Below are 16,640 nucleotides of genomic sequence, written 5' to 3' on the forward strand. Positions count from 1 at the left end.
ATTGGCGCCAGTTCCAGATATAGACATCAGATTCGGAGAAATAATTTTGCTTTACCTTGATCATATCCAGCAGCACTGCATCCACATCTGGTTCGCTGACGCATGCCTTGGAAGTATCGCTCTGCTCGGAGGTCAGTGATGCTGAATCTTGGTGGTGGATGCCAGTATTTGGCTGGCAAGTGGAAGAAATTTGAAGTTACTGATCACCAAACTTAGCGCCAGTGTATTGGCTTAAATTCGACACCTGTTTCCAGGGTTTCGTGAAGTGAGGGCATGTAACATTATTGATGGTGATCCGTCAGCCGGATGGGGATGTTTAGCTCGGTGGCCTCTTAGTGCTACTCAAGAGGAGTAGGCTGTGCATTGACACTGCCGTTCATCTCTCCCTACCGTCATCGTAATCGTGCAACACAAACATAACATTACAGTGTACATGCACCAATTGCACCCATCTACACTCATGGCACAAATACATGTACTAGACAACTCTCACATACCCGCAACGAAGGTGGCCAATGTACGTGGAGGAAGAACACTATTTCTGGCGGGCAGCTGAACCCACCCAGCGGTGTATCACAACCAACAACGCTATACGATATTTAATTTTTAATATACGGTCATTCGATGTGCAATGCCAGATGAAAGTCTTTCCCTTCCCCCTGCACTTCTCTATGTGTCACACCCTTCAGCTGCACACACAGTTGTTACTCGTTCGTGTCTCCTTCTTATTTGATCTCTTGCATAAATAAATCCAACACAGAATTTACCCAGTCCAGATACCATCGACCTCCCTTGCTATTTGTACCCCCTGTCTCCATTTTATTTCAATCAACGACAGCTCTTATTCATTTGTTTTCTTTCCTATGTCGTACAGGAATCCTCGGATTTTGGATTTTGTATTTAAAGATCATGTTTCACACTGTAATGTCAATACTCCACACCCATAAATAAATAGTGCATCGATTTAGAACGAATAGGACAAAAACTGCTTAAACAATCTTGCATTTAGAACGGCTTTAGAACGGCTTACGGCTGTGAGCAGAGCAATAACTGTTGTGCGAGAGCTAGCGACCGGCGACGTATCTGCTGGTTCAGTTCACCTGTTGCAGATAAAACCTACCAGCCCTTATTTGGTCTACATTCTCTCTGACGATGCGCTGCAATTGGGATGGCATATCTGCTCTCTGCGTTACCAAAAACAACTCATGGAGAGGTTCGTGCACCATCAAACAATTGACAAGCGAGTCTGGTGAAAACGCTCTATATTGTCAAGGCACTACAATGAGGTGACGAAAGTCATGGGATAGCGATATGGACATAGATAGCTGGCGGTACTATCACGCACACAAAGTATAAAAGAGCAGTGTGTTTGTGGAACTGTCATTTGTATTCAGGTGATCCATATTAAAAGGTTTCCGACTTGATGATGGCCGTACGATGAGAAATAATAGACTTTGAAAGCAGATTGGTACTTGAAGCTAGACACATGAAACATTCCATTTCGGAAACCGGTAGAGAGTTCAACATTCTGCGATTCATGGTGTCAAGAGTGTGCAGAGAATACCTCACACCATGGATAAAGCAGTGGCGAAGGGCCTTACCTTAACGACTGAGAGCAGCGGCCTTTCCTTAGAGCTGGCAGTCCTAACAAACAAGCAACACTGCGTGACATAATCGCAGAAATCAATGTGGGACGTAAGACGAACATATCTGTTAGGACAGTGCGGTGAAATATGGCGTTAATGTTCTATGGTAGCAGGGGACAATTGCGAGTGCCTTTGCTAACAGCACGACGTAGCCTGGAGCGCAGCTCCTGGGTTCAAGATCATATCGGTTATCTCCTAAAAAATGCCATGGCCTGGTCAGTCCCGATTGCAGTTGGTAAGGGCTGAGGTAGGGTTCGAATGTGGCGCAGACCTCACGACACCATGGGCCCAAATTGTCAACAAGGCACTACGCAATCTGGTGGTGGCTCCATAATGGTGTGCGCTGTTTTTATGTGGAATGAACTGGGTCCTTTGGATGTTTTGCTATTTGGAGACACTTTGCAGCCATTCATGGACGTCATGTTCCCAAACAACGCTTGAATATTTATGAATGACGACGGGCCATGTCACTGGGCGGCAAGTGTTCGCGGTTGGACCGTAGAACATTGTGGACAATTCTAGCAAATGGTATGGCCAGCCAGATCACCCGACATAAATCCCGTCAATTATTAATGGGACATAATCGAGAGGTCAGTTCGTGCTCGAAATGCTGCACAAGCAACGTTTGACGTTTATAAACACAAAGATATTAGCGCGACGCACCGGAGTTCATAGAGACTGCACTGTAGCCACTTATTCCTAGCAATAACGATATCCCGTGAAATCGCCAGTCCAGGGATTCCAGTCTGAGATTAAACAATGATAATCTGTAGCTATAGTCACAGTGTAAAATAAAATATTGAAACACCAATTAAACTTACGTAACTGTTCATATTTCGACTCTGCAAACATCAGATCAACTACCAAAAAGATCACTGCATCACCGAATGTAAGCGGACACCAGCTACCCGTCCTCACTCTACACTCATCCTGATTCTCCTCGAACAAGGGACTTCGACCCATATTTGTAACGTTTTATCTGATATCAAAGTCAGACACATCACTTTTCCGGCGATACACAATTTTGATCTTTCGATGCTCCGTGCTTGTTCCTCCCGTGTAAACTCTCTCTAAACCTAATTTTGCCGTCGCTCTGTCTACGGTAAAACGTATACACCTGGTTGGACTACATTAGCCGGCCGCGGTGGCCGTGCGGTTGTAGGCGCTTCAGTCCGGAACCGCGAGACTGCTACGGTCGCAGGTTCGAATCCTGCCTCGGGCATGGAAGTGTGTGATGTCCTTAGGTTAGTTAGGTTTAAGTAGTTCTAAGTTCTAGGGGACTGATGACCTCAGATGTTAAGTCCCATAGTGCTCAGAGCCATTTGAACCATTTGGACTACATTAGCTCATCTTACCCTTCAGAGTGTCGGCCTCCATATAGAGGAGGAGGAGATTGGTGTTTACATCCCGTAGACGACGAGATCATTAGGGACGGAGCACAAGCTCGGATAAGGGGAGGATGGGGAAGAAAATTGGCCGTGCGCTATGAAGCTATCTGAAGCAGTTTAGGAAAGTCAGGATAGCCAGACTCGGGTTTGAACCCTCGTCCTCCCGAATGCGAGTCCAGCATGCTAACCACTACGTCATCCTCCGCCATAGACTAATAGGGTATGCGAATTTATTGACCTTAATCACGTGAGCCTAACTATATTTTTATTTAATTTTTTTTACAAGTAAAAGAGTAGGGGTACTCTCTCGTTATTTATTATGAATAACGTATGGGAAACAGTACAGTCATACATGGTAAATTGTCCTTGATCATTGATGCAATCATCGCACGCTGGCACCAGGTTGGCATACCCGTTTGGTAAAACAACGTGTCCTGCTGCGTGAAGAAGTCCGAACTGCCTGCTGCACATCCTGATCTGACAGCAAACTCGACCCTTGAATGCCTTTTTTTAAGGGGCCGAAGGCTTTATATTCGTACGGGGAGAGATCAGGACTATAGGGCGGGTGCTCGAGTGTCGAACCTCCCTGTTGAGGCTGGCCACCCAGGTCGACCGACGTCTTGTGTCGAATGGCGTCCAGCATGAAACTTTATGCACAGTTCCACAACAGTGGTTTTCGATGGAAATGCTGCCTCATACATGTTCTTCATTCTAGGATGAATGTCTACTGGTTTTTGTCCTTTGGCAGCCAAGGAAAGGATAATAGCACCTTGGTCCAGTCTGGAAGCATTTGATAATGACATCGCCATAGTTCACGTCCCCGCATTTACCGCGCACACATAGGAAACACAGGAAAGCCACAGTAATGCACTGCGTACACGTCGGTATTTACATATCCGGAACGGTGTTGCGCAATATTATATACGCTGCAGCAACGCCCTCAAACGGAAACTTCTGATCGCTCTTTATAACTATGAACGGAACCAAGGTGGTCCAGGATTTCTCACTTTGACATGTCACTGTGCATGATTCGTCACTCCACGAATGCATATTGCGCTTCGTTGCACCCGATTAGGAGGTTCTAATTAATAGAGAGGACATAATTTCACACTCTTTCCAGCTGCATAGATGTAAAAATATAGGAATACAACCACACTTTCACCAATTGACGAACAATACCGTGCATTTTTTTCGTGATTGCTCGATTCCATTAGCCTGTATTGTATGTAAATCCAGAGGAAAAACACTTTCCAAACTCATTGGAATACACCAAATAAACTTGCAAGAATACCGTAGTATGTAATGACTAGTTAATCGTGGATGCACTACAAAAATTTTTAGAAGGATACTTCGAACTTATATTACACCCAGATTTCACCTGCTTGCAATGGAACTGTGGTGGTGATATTTACCTTCTCAGTTATTAATTGGTAATAAATTAAATCTCATAAGTGGAAATCAATACTTTTTATGACCATTGAGCACATGTTGACCTGAAATGTTCTAATTAAGGAATGTTTCTGTCAACCTATAGTAAAGTAAAAGACGGGAGGCTGTTCTCAATATGAAGATTTCTTTGTAGACCGCAGTGCTTAACTTCTACCGATCCTATCGGAGGCATTAAGCAACTACCTTCCTCCGACCTATATGCGACCTATATACACTGACGGAAAAATGATGTTGTGCGACGTAAATGAAAGTTGGTAAGTGTATCTCTACATCTGGAAGATGAAATTTTCGTTTCTCGCCTGTCGCATGAACGTGGGGCTAGTTATTTCACCATCAGCATGCAAATAAGGTTTTCATTAAATACACGCTGTAACGGTCGTGAGCGTTGGTTACATCTGGGATTGGACACGCTGAGTTGATATTGGTCAAGAATACCTTTAAGGCGACGAAGACGCCAATTTAAACACCTCACTGAGTTTGAAGAAGATCGTGTAGTAGTGCTACGAGGAGCTGGATGTTTCTGCGACACTGCAGAAAGACTAGGGAGTCTGCTGGCAGCGGTAGTCACAAGAATGTACCGTCACAAGAAGACCGGGCTTCGGACATCCACGTGGCACTACCGAGACGGACGACCACCGTGTTCGGCATATGGCTCTCTCTGGCGGCAATTTGAGCAGCAGTTGGCATCACAGTGACATAACGAACTGTTACTTCAAGAGCATCTCCGAGTCAGACGCCTGTAGCGTCCATTCCACTGACCTCTGACTGTCGCCATTTGCGAATTTAATGGTGTCAAGCATAAACCTCATTCGAGGGCAGGATGGACGTCGGTTGCGTTTCCTGATGAAAGCCGGTTTCGCCTCGTTGCCAATGATGGATGTGTGTTGGTTAGAAGGAGGCCATTTCAGGACCTGCAACCAACCCGTCCGCGTGCTGTACACACTGGATTTACACCTCGAGTTATCGTCTGAGGAGCGATTCCGTATGAGACAGGAGTGCAGGAGCATTCTCACTGTTATCCTAAGCGTCCTGACTGTAATACTGTTCGTCAGTCTGGTGACTGGACCCTTTGTGCTGCCATTCATGAACATCATTTCAGAGGGTGTTTTCCAACAGTATAACGCTCTCTCAGATACCGCTGTTTTAACGCAACATGTCCTGCAAAGTGTCGACATGTTGCCTTGTTCTGCTCGATCACCAAATATGTCTCCACTGGAGTACATATTGGACCTCATAGGAGGATAACTCCAGCGTCATCCGCAAACGCATTAGTCGTCTCTGTATTGACTGATCAAGTGCAACAGGCGTGGTATTCCATCCCACGAACCGAAAGCTGGTAGCTGTATAACACAATGCGTGCATGTTTCCATGCTTGCAAGCAACATTCTGATGTGTACCCCTGTTATTATTACACCATCATTTCACATTTTCAATGACTTATCTCTCGCGTACATTAAGTTGTGATCTTGCAATGTTAGTCACTTAAAAATAGTACACAGACGAATGTATTCCCTAAGTTTCATTACTCTAGAGTAATTATTTTTTTGTGTTGCAATTTTTTGTATGTCAATGTATAAATGTGGATTTCACGCCATAGTGTAACTTGCTGTTAATCACATTAACAAATCGTTGCCGGAGATGAAAGAAGTGCCAAGTGACTGAGTTTATTAATTTCGTTCATTGTATTCGATGTTTCAGAAAAGCCTTCAACTGTGTCATTCATGATTTAAATCATGAAAAGTTACTTATTTTTTAATGTTTAGCACAAGGCGTTTCGAGACTTTATTGTGATTTTCAAGTGCATTTATTTACTTATATATCAAAGTTTTTAAACATGGCTGCTTGGTTCAGTGACCGTTTCTAAATTAAAATTTGAAACAAATGACCCCTCGGTCACTATTATTTTTAGTCTTATCGGCCAGGTTCAAACACTGCTAACAGTGCCTTCATCATGACTGTTAGCAGTGTTTAAACCTGGCCAATAAGGCTAAAAATAATAGTGACCATCATGACTGTTAGCAGTGTTTAAACCTGGCCAATAAGACTAAAAATAATAGTGACCGAGGGCTCATTTACTTAAATTTTACTTAAATGTGCTTAGTGATGCTTGCATGTTAATTTTTATGCCTCTCTTACGTCTTTTTGAGGTTCGAAGGCATTGCGGCTCCTCCATTACACAGAATATCACGCACACGCCAATCAGCACTTAACACTGTTTGTTTACGAAACATGCTACTAGTGGAGGATGTACAATAGCTTCTAACCTCACAAAGACGCAAGAGAGGCAGAAAATCGCACATGCAAAAATTACCAAACATATTCATGTAAACAAATGCACAAATGCACTTGAAAATGAGAAAAAAAATTCTGCAACCGCGTTGCTCTAAGCATCAGAAAATAAGTAACTGGTGCAGTTTTCATTACTTAACTCATGACTGAGTATATCCTTGGATGATCGTAATTTTACACTATAGCCACTTAGCCACTGAAATACACTATTCATCTGCATGTTGTCCACTGCACTACGATTTAATTTTCCTTGTCTTCCATCAATTTCTCTACGTTATTGCTTTCATTAGCGTGCTTGTTGCCATCGAAGCACAAGATTTTCCAAAGAAAGGAACTCCAGAAGCTTTGTGGACACTGGCAGTTGTCTCATGTGAGCCACCCGCCCCCATATGTGTCACACTCCTCTTCGTGAGGGGAGCAGGACTTGCTGTGAAATACAGAGCAGCTCTGTTCGGCTTATCACTGTGTAACAGCTGTAAGGCAGTTATCTGCTTCTGTTGACTTTCCGGCTCTGTGGCGCTCTTTATCCTTTTTAATAGGTTAGTGCAGAAACAAGTTTAAAATGGCATTCAAGTCATGAAGTTTTATCGGCCACACCCTGTTTTATGGATCGTGTGCTACAAATGTGAGACGTAAACAGACACAAAACGTTGCAGTATGTCAAGATTAAAGTGGATGTGAATGTAATACTGAACTAATGAAGTGGTAAGAAATGATAGACATAACGGTTTTTGGACGAGTGCATTTTCTGTTTGCTGTTGTCACCACTTAAACAATTATTTTTGCATTGAAGAAACTATTTTATTCGGAATAAAATAAATTCTGATATTGTATTTGAAGCAAAAGATAACAGGATACAGAACAGAATGCGTCAAAGAACGTCTCACGACTAGACCTGACAACATTACTTTAGCAAGTACCACTCTCGAGGTTCGATCCTCGTCCACCACACCAAATCTGCCAAAAACTTCCAGTTTACAGCACATTCTGCTGCAGAGTGAAAACTTATTTTGGTGAAAGAAAGTATACGAAATATGGCGCGCCCTAAAACTAGAATAACGCTACAATTAATTATCCTCGTAAGAAAGGAGGTGGACATGACAAAAACACTACGGGTCTATCAGTCATCTTTATGTAACATACACAATAGTCACTAAAATTGTCACAATCACAATCGCTGGCGGAAAAAAAAATGTACAACATAAACGAAAACTGATGAACGTGTTTCTACATCTGAAAGATGATGTCTGTGCCAATTTCGCACCAGTGGCGTAAGAGTGGCGCTGGTAGCACCATTATGAGGACGCATATACGGTATACTTAAAATGCATGTTGTTCCTCTCGTGAGCTTTGAGATTGGACGTAAGGAGGTGTCCTTACGGCGACAAAGAGTTGGAGTGTATGAATGTCAATACTGCGGCTGCACTTCGTCTTTATCAATCCGCGGCAGAGAGAAAAATTCATTTGTTCAATGCCCTATGTTGTTACATACTCATAGTGTATATTCTTTTATACATGAATGTCCGAAAGAACAGACACCATTCCTATGTAAAATATGCGCCTGACGTCAAATTTATCTTTCAGTGCATATGATCAATTATGTTCGGCTTCTTAGGGGCATACAGTAGCGCTGCTAGCGAAGAGGAATAATGGTCAGTGAACATTACTTTGCAGTGTGAGCATCTGGAGACGTGGGTTGGATGGGAGACGTGTTAGGATGGTAGAAGCGGTTTAGTCACCCGCTAGCATATAGCGGGAAATCCAGGTTCGAATCCAAGTCCAGTATAAATTTTAGTATGTTGCCATTGAATAATTTCAGTGACCAGTGCAGCAAAAGTCGGAAATATCTTACGTCAAGTAAACATGCCTGGTTGTGGCTAGGACATTTCTACACAAAATCCTTCCTTCTCGCAGTGTAAATTATGCCGGTCTCTGAATTCTGGAAGCGTGCAGAGAAGTACAGCCGTAAGTAAAGCTCTAGGGGCGGGTCGCTAGTCCATCCCAGATACCTCAGTCGTTAAGAGATGCAAGGTTCTAGATTGTAGCCGAGGTCTCGTACATAAATTTCATCTACCAGGATATTTCAAAACAGCGCGGACGTCGCGGAAAGAGTGAAATATTCATTCTGCATCATAGTTCGGATCGCATTGCACGAGCCTTCACGAATGCAAGTGAAAGTACATTCTCAACATCTGGATAAAGGACCGTTAGCCCACAAACTATTTTTTAAAAACGAACTACAGACAAGCACCAGCCCTTCCAGCGACTTGTCTTGGCAGCCCTCCGGAGATTTTTTCTATAAAGTTACTGAGACAGCAGCACTGCGCAATTTTCACATTACTATCAGCACGAGAGTTGTGGTGGTTACGCTCTGCCATTATTGACTACAGACTCATGGTGTATCCCAGAAAGCAAGGGATTAAACTTGTCCTTTCACTGGCGTAAGTCTTCACCTTCTTTTTAGTTTTCAAAAGAGTAGAAGAAAAACGTATGGTTAAGAACAATGTTGGAAAACGGGAATTTACCATCGAAGAACGACATTTACAGTTCAGTGGCAGCGTACCGTGTCATATTAAGATATACTTTTTCTTATCTCCCAGACATCTGTCTCCACTCCTGTCCCTAAGCTTCGTCCGTTTCGCTGTCTCTCTCTTCATCTGTCACCATCTTGCCAGTTTGCTCCCTTTCTATATTTATCCTTTACTCTCTCTGTCTCTCTCTCTCTGTCTCTCTCTCTCTCTCTCTCTCTCTCTCTCTCTCTCTCTCTCTCTCTCTCTCACTCACTCTCCCTCGTCAAAACTAAAACAGAAATGGGCATCTGTTCCCCAATATTTCGAATGGAGACACGCTTTAACTACTCTCGCTTTCTGGTATTGTGCAGGAATAGCAAAAATTCAGCAACAATCCACTGTACCTAGTTACTTAGTACGTGGAGAGTAGTGGCACATCTTAGTACACATAATTTCCTGTCAACTAGGCTTCAGGAAGAGATTATCTGCAGAAATTCCTATTTATTCTTTTGTGTGTGAGACACAACCAAGGCTACAGAGATTTGAGGGCAGTAGCTATTTTCTTTGAGTTAACAAAAGCGTTTAATTTTATGGATCATAGAATACTTCTGCGATAAGTTAGAACACGACAGACGTAGGAAGCAGAAGGTTTTCCTCCAGTATCAACAAACAGGGAAGAGTTCTGAGTCCGACTGCGGTCACGTGAGGTGACGAAAGCTACAGAGTTCTGTTCACAGTTCACTTCTTTTCGTGATGTAGATGGGGTTTTAACTTGAGAAAACTAAATATCTCAGAAATGAAGCATCGTATGAAAAAATGTAGTAGATGAAAAGTTAACGTTAGTAGTGGGGATATCTGTCTGTGCTACAACTGGCAACCACCTAACCACCCCATTTGCGTTGGCTGGATCAACTTTGTACTTTCAAATAGTAAATCCCCATACATTGCATATTCGGATTCTACGCAGAAAAATACGACCGGTTTATTCAAACCATTGTTTCCCATTCGTGTTACACGGCGCCGTAATAGACAAATACAAGTGTCTCTGTTTTGGAATTAAGAACTGGCACATCTGATTGTACATTTCATTTACTACGTAAATGTTAACATTTGTGTTATAACGGTTGATATGTATGTTCAAAATTTACATTAGTGTTGAAGATTTGGTTGTTTAGTATATTTAGCCCTTTCATTGTCTTGTTGCAAACTACGCTGAGAGTGGTCCACGAACAACAACATGGATGTAATAGTTCTCTGTTACCATTGGGATGGTTGACATCGGTGAGTCCCCTTGTCTGTCACCACTTCGGTGCTTGATTTCGGTGCACATCCATGGCGAGTGCGACTGTCACTATCACTTCTTGGACAATCTGTGTCACTGCAAAGACTTTGGCTCGTTTTCCGCTGGTAGACGCGTCGCGGCCTGCGGGAGGTTCAAAATGGCTCTGGGTACTATAGGACTTAACTTCTGAGGTCATCAGTCCCCTAGAACTTAGAACTACTTAAACCTAACGAACCTAAGAACATCACACACATCCATGCCCGAGGCAGGATTCGAACCTGCAACCGTAGCGGTCGCGCGGTTCCAGACTGAAGCGCCTAGAACCGCTCGGCCACCCCGGCCGGCCCTGCGGGAGGGTTCGGTTCTTGGATGGAAACACACACCGAAATCAATCATACTGATGAAGGGGGGATTGCAGTACAAAATTTGATAAAATCTAACGAGGTTATCACGGATTCCGAATGTGAATTAATCTGGGTGAAAAGTATCAAAGGACGGTCAAAAATGGTGATCAGATGCTTTTATAGACCACCTGGGTCAGGATCTCTAGTTGTAGAGCGCTTCAGACAGAGCTTGCAGAATGTCATTAGTACTTCTCCTGATCATGCCGTTGTAACAGGGGGTGACTTCAACTTGCCAGGTACAGACTGGGAGTGTTATACCATCAAAACTGGTGCCAGAGACAGGGAATCGTGGCATTGTTCTCAATATCTTGCCCGAAAATTACCTTGAGCAGATTGTTATTGAACCAACTCGTGAGGGTAACGTCTTAGACCTCCTGGCAACAAACACACCTAAACTTATCGAATCAGTTGACGTAGAGAAAGGTATCAGTGATCATAAGGCTGTGATAGCATCTATGACGACGGATCCTACAAGGAATGTTAAGGAAGGTAGGAACATATATTTGCTCAGCAAGGGTGAGATGGTGCAAATTTCTGAATACCTCAGCAGTCAGCATCAAATATTCGGTGATGAGAAAGAAGATGTGGAGAACAAATGGAAAATATTCAAAGGCCTCGTTCAATAAGCCCTAGACTAGTATGTTCCCAGTAAGGTTTTAAGGGATGGGAAAGATGCACCATAGTTTAATAGCCGTATTAGAAAAGCACTACGTAAACAAAGAGCACTTCATCTCAGATTCAAAAGAAGTAAAAACCTAGCTGACAAACAAAATCTGAACAAAGCTAAAAAGAGCCTGAGGAGATGCATGAGAGAAGCGTTCAATGATTTTGAAAATAACACGTCGTCAACTGAGCAGAGTAAAAACCTTAAGAGATTCTGGTCGTATGTAAAATCAGTAAGCGGGTCAAAATCATCTATCCATTCTCTCAGCAACCACACCGGCACCAAAACGGAAGATAACATAGAGAAGGCCGAAATACTGAATTCGGTCTTCCGAAGTTGTTTCACCGTGGAAGAGCGTAAGACTGTCCCTTCTTTCAACTGTCGTACGAACATCAAAATGACAGATATTGATATAACCGATCGCGGAATTGAAAAGCAGCTGCAATCGCTTAGTACTGGTAAGGCGTCAGCACCAGATGAGGAGCCAATAAAATTCTATAAAGATCATGCGAATAAACTTGCTCCCCCTGTAGCAGTCAGTTATCGTATATAGCTTGAGCAACGAAAGGTACCTAACAACTGGAAAAAAATCTTAGGTCATTCCCGTTTTTAAGAAAGGCTGTAAGACAGATCCACACAATTATAGACGTATATCGTTGACTTCAGTCTGTTGTAGAATTATGGAACATGTTTTATGATCAAGAATTATGACGTTTTTGGGAAATGACATCTCCTCTATAAAAAGGAAGATGGATTCCGTAAACAGAGATCCTGCGAAACTCAGCTCGGACTGTCCCCTCATGAGATCCACAGCGCAGTGTAAAACGGCGCTCAGGCTGATGCCGTGTTCCTTGAGTTCGTTAAGTCATTTGACACCGTCCCGCATTGCCGTTTAATGAAAAAAATATAAGCTTACAGAGTATCGGAGCTGACCTGCGATTGGATTCAAGACTTCCTTGCAGATAGAACTCAACACGTCGCTCTTAACAGAAATAAATCGACAGATGTAGGGGTAATATCCGGAGTACCACAGGGAAGTGTGACAGGACCGTTTGTATTTACAATATGTGTAAATGATCTAGTAGAAAGCGTCGGATGCTCTTTAAGGCTATTCCAAAATAGCAACGCCAGAAAATAGTGAGAATCTGCAGAACGACCTGCAGAGAATTGATAAATGGTGCACGCTCTGGCAGTTGACCCTGAACGTAAATAAATGTATAATATTGCACATACGTAGGAAAAGAAATCCACTACTATACAGCTACACTATTGACGACAGACAGCTGGAGACAGCGTTTGCCGTAAAATATCTAGGTGTAACTACACAGAGTGACCTTGCGTCGAATGACCACGTAAACCAGATAGAGGGAAAAGCAGACACGAGACTCAGATTCATCGGATGAATCTTTAGGAAATTTATCTCATCCACGAAAGAAGTCTTATAAGGGGCTTATTCGCCCGACTCTTGAGAATTGTTCATCTGTCTGGGATCCCTGTCAGGTAGTACCGACAGAGGAGAAAGAGAAGATCCAACGAAGAGCGGTGCGTTTCGTCACGGGATCGTTTAGCTGTCGAGAGAGCGTTACGGCGATGCTAAACAAACTCCACTGGCAGACGTTACATGAGAGGGGTTGTGCATCAGAAGAGAGTTACTACTGAAATTTCGGGACAGCACTTTTCAGGAGGAGTCGGACAACATATTACTTCCCAACAAATACCTGTCGCATATTGACCACGTGGAGAAAATTCGAGAGATTAGAGCCAACACAGTGGCTTACCAACAATCATCCTTCCCACGCACTATTCGCGAGTGGAACAGGGATGGTGCGATCAGGTAGTGGTACCGAGAGTACCCTCCGCCACACACCATTCGGTGGCTTGCGGAGTATGATGTAGATGCAGATGAGGGAAGCCACAGGAGTCAAGTTTTTCGATGGTTTGGTGACTTATCACAATCAACCCCATAGGGAACAGAATACTACGTTACCATACAAGTAGCTTATTTCCTATAAATGTCAATGTCTAGCCATATTGTTAACTTACGAGAATGCAGTCGACAATGGCCGATACTTGGACAGGAGCACAACCATTTTCAAGGCAAAACTGCAGCCAGTAAGTGCTGTCGAAATATCGGCGGTTGTTGGAGACGTCAGCCGATAGCGTTCCCCTAAGTTACTTGAACACTGTACACGACGGGAGAAACTCAGGTCTCGAGCCATATTATTTGTATTGTACAGTCACATCTGCAACACTTGAGTAACGTTTCAATGTCGGTATCAACTGGTAGAACGCAAAGGTTTACACTTATGTCACAAATGAAATGTGTAACGAAATGCTTTGGTTCTTAATTGAGGAAACAGGCACAGTTGATAGCTGGTGAATGTAGCGCCACCTACCACATATGAGAAGCAATGGTTTGAGTAAACCACACGTACTGTTTGCGTGTAATTGGAATATGCAATATAAATAGGGGGTTTCTCAATTGAAAACACAAAGCTGACCTCACACATGCAGAAGGGATGGTTACGAGGTGTCTAGTTGTAACACAGAGACCCCTTTAGTGGTATTAACATTTCACCTAGAACTTTTTTTTGCACGATGCGTCATTTTCGAGATATTTAATTGTCTCATGTTAAAACAAGCACACTATGTGTCAGTGGTCTGCTATTACACAGGACAAACGGCACAAAAATTGTTCTCTTAGCTGATTACATGCGCGTTATGGTTAAAGACATGGAAGGTAATATAAACGATGTGTGTAACAGGATAGTCAGTAACATCAGAACGTGGTTTTTGAAGAATATATTAACTTTTAACTGTAACAAAACTCATTGCATACGGTTTTTGACTAGGAACTCTTATGAAAGCGAAATTTTATCATGTAATAGTGGTCAGTGAGTTAAGTCGACCATTTTAAATTCTTAGAATTGAGGTTTACAGTCCTACAGAACATTCTATATCTTCAGCAATAGCTGAATGCTGCTATATTCACTACAAAAATGACCACTGACACTGACACAAGAAGACTTACTCCCTTTGCTCGCTTTCGATCGGTTATCTTGTATAGTGTTTTATTTTGGAGCAACTGCGCGCCCTTTCCAACAATATTCTTCGCCTAATAACAGGAGTCAGACTGATATGCGATGTCAGTTCGTGTAGGCCGTTGTTCTAACTCTGCCGCCTCTGTATAAATACAGTGAGATTCAACTACCCCTACCTATGAGTTGTATGCAACCCAAGATGCCTTCATATTCTCTCGTTCGCTACATGAATGCTACTAGTCTTACAGAAAAAAACGAACAAAATATTTTTCTAGGTGAGTCACTGTAATTAAATTTTGTAACGGGATACGTTTTCGATGGAGGCCACGGTTTTTGAGTTATTCAAGGAAAACGTCTTTGAGGCAACATTTGTACGTTTCTGCTGCATAATGCGAAATCTACGCCCTCTAGCGAAAACATACCCCAGTACAAAATTTAACTATATTTAATTTCCCACAAAAACGTAGTGTTCATTTTTTCCTCTAGGACTAACAGTTCGCGTGGAGCGAACGGGAGAATTTGAAAATTTGTGCGCGGTATTTGTAGGTGCTGCAGGTTGCATAAAACTGATATGTTGGGGCAGTTGAATCACCCTGTTTATTCCAAAAGTGAACTTCATATCCACTTGTCCAATACTTCGCTCAGCATTGTACAGAAAGGTGTGCACTGTTCAGCACGTTACATTTGCAGTGGGCCTCGTGTAGTGCTCAAAAAATTGACTGGTAAATCCCAAGTACTGGAATCGAAGTTGAAAGGTTTTGGAAATTTGGAAATTTGTGGTAAGGACTATGGTACCAAACTCTGAGGTCATCTGTCCCTAGGCTTACGCACTACTTAATCTAACTGAAACTAACTTACGCTAAGGACAACACACACACCCATGTCCGAGGGAAGACTCAAACCTCCGACGTGAGCAACCGTGCGAACCGTGACAAGACGCCTGAGAACGCACGACTACCCCGCGCGGAGGCTTGAAAGGTTTTCTTGTACCTACATATCGTCTTGGTACTTAACGTTGACAATATGGAGTCATTGAGAAGAAACTCTAATATTCATTCAGTGAGCACAAGACGTAAAAGCGATATACAGTTGCGTACCACTTCATTGAGCACTGTAGAGAAAGATGTGTACTTTTCAGAAGGATTTTCAAGGCATGATAAACCCCACATATACATACGTATACAAGCTGAAGTTGAGAGGCTTCCTTGTAAAGCACTCCATCTGCAGGCCACAAGTGGCCTATCGGGACCATCCGACCGCCGTGTCAACCTCAGTTGAGGATGCGGAGGGACGTGTGGTCAGCACACCACTCTCCCGGTCGTTATGGTTTTCTTTGACCGGAGCCGCTACTATTCGGTCGAGTAGCTCTTCAATTGGCCACACGGGGCTGAGTGCACCCCGAAAAATGGCAACAGCGCATGGCGGCTGGATGGTCACCCATCCAAGTGCTGGCCACGCCCGACAGTACTTAACTTCCGTGATCTCACGGGAACTAGCGTAGCTAATGCGGCAAGGCCGTTGCCGGTTCCTTGTAGCATACTCATATTTTGCACAGGAGTTTCTCGCCACAGTTGAAAACTATTTTCTGTAATGCGCTATTTATTCGCATACCTTCTGTTTTCTTTCGTGTTTTATTACTTCCTCTTTGTTTACAATTTTTAAGCATCATTCTGTGAAGTATGTATTGACTCGTGTCGTGACCAACTGGCTTCCATGGTTCAATGGAATTTGATAAATAAATAAAGAAACAAAAATAAATGTAGCTGTCGAACTAGTTTAGAAATACGCAACAATTGGATGGCTTGTTGACAACGACTCAGAACTTATTCCTTTACGGAAAAGTTATTAGGAAACTTTACTTCCTCAAAAAATTATTTTGTACTTTTTATGATGCACATGAGCTGTAGATGGAACAACCAACACAATAGCTTGATTCGTTTAGGCTGTGGCGCCCAGTGTGTTACGTG

Source organism: Schistocerca piceifrons, chromosome 5, assembly GCF_021461385.2.
Source record: "Schistocerca piceifrons isolate TAMUIC-IGC-003096 chromosome 5, iqSchPice1.1, whole genome shotgun sequence".
NCBI lineage: Eukaryota > Metazoa > Arthropoda > Insecta > Orthoptera > Acrididae > Schistocerca > Schistocerca piceifrons.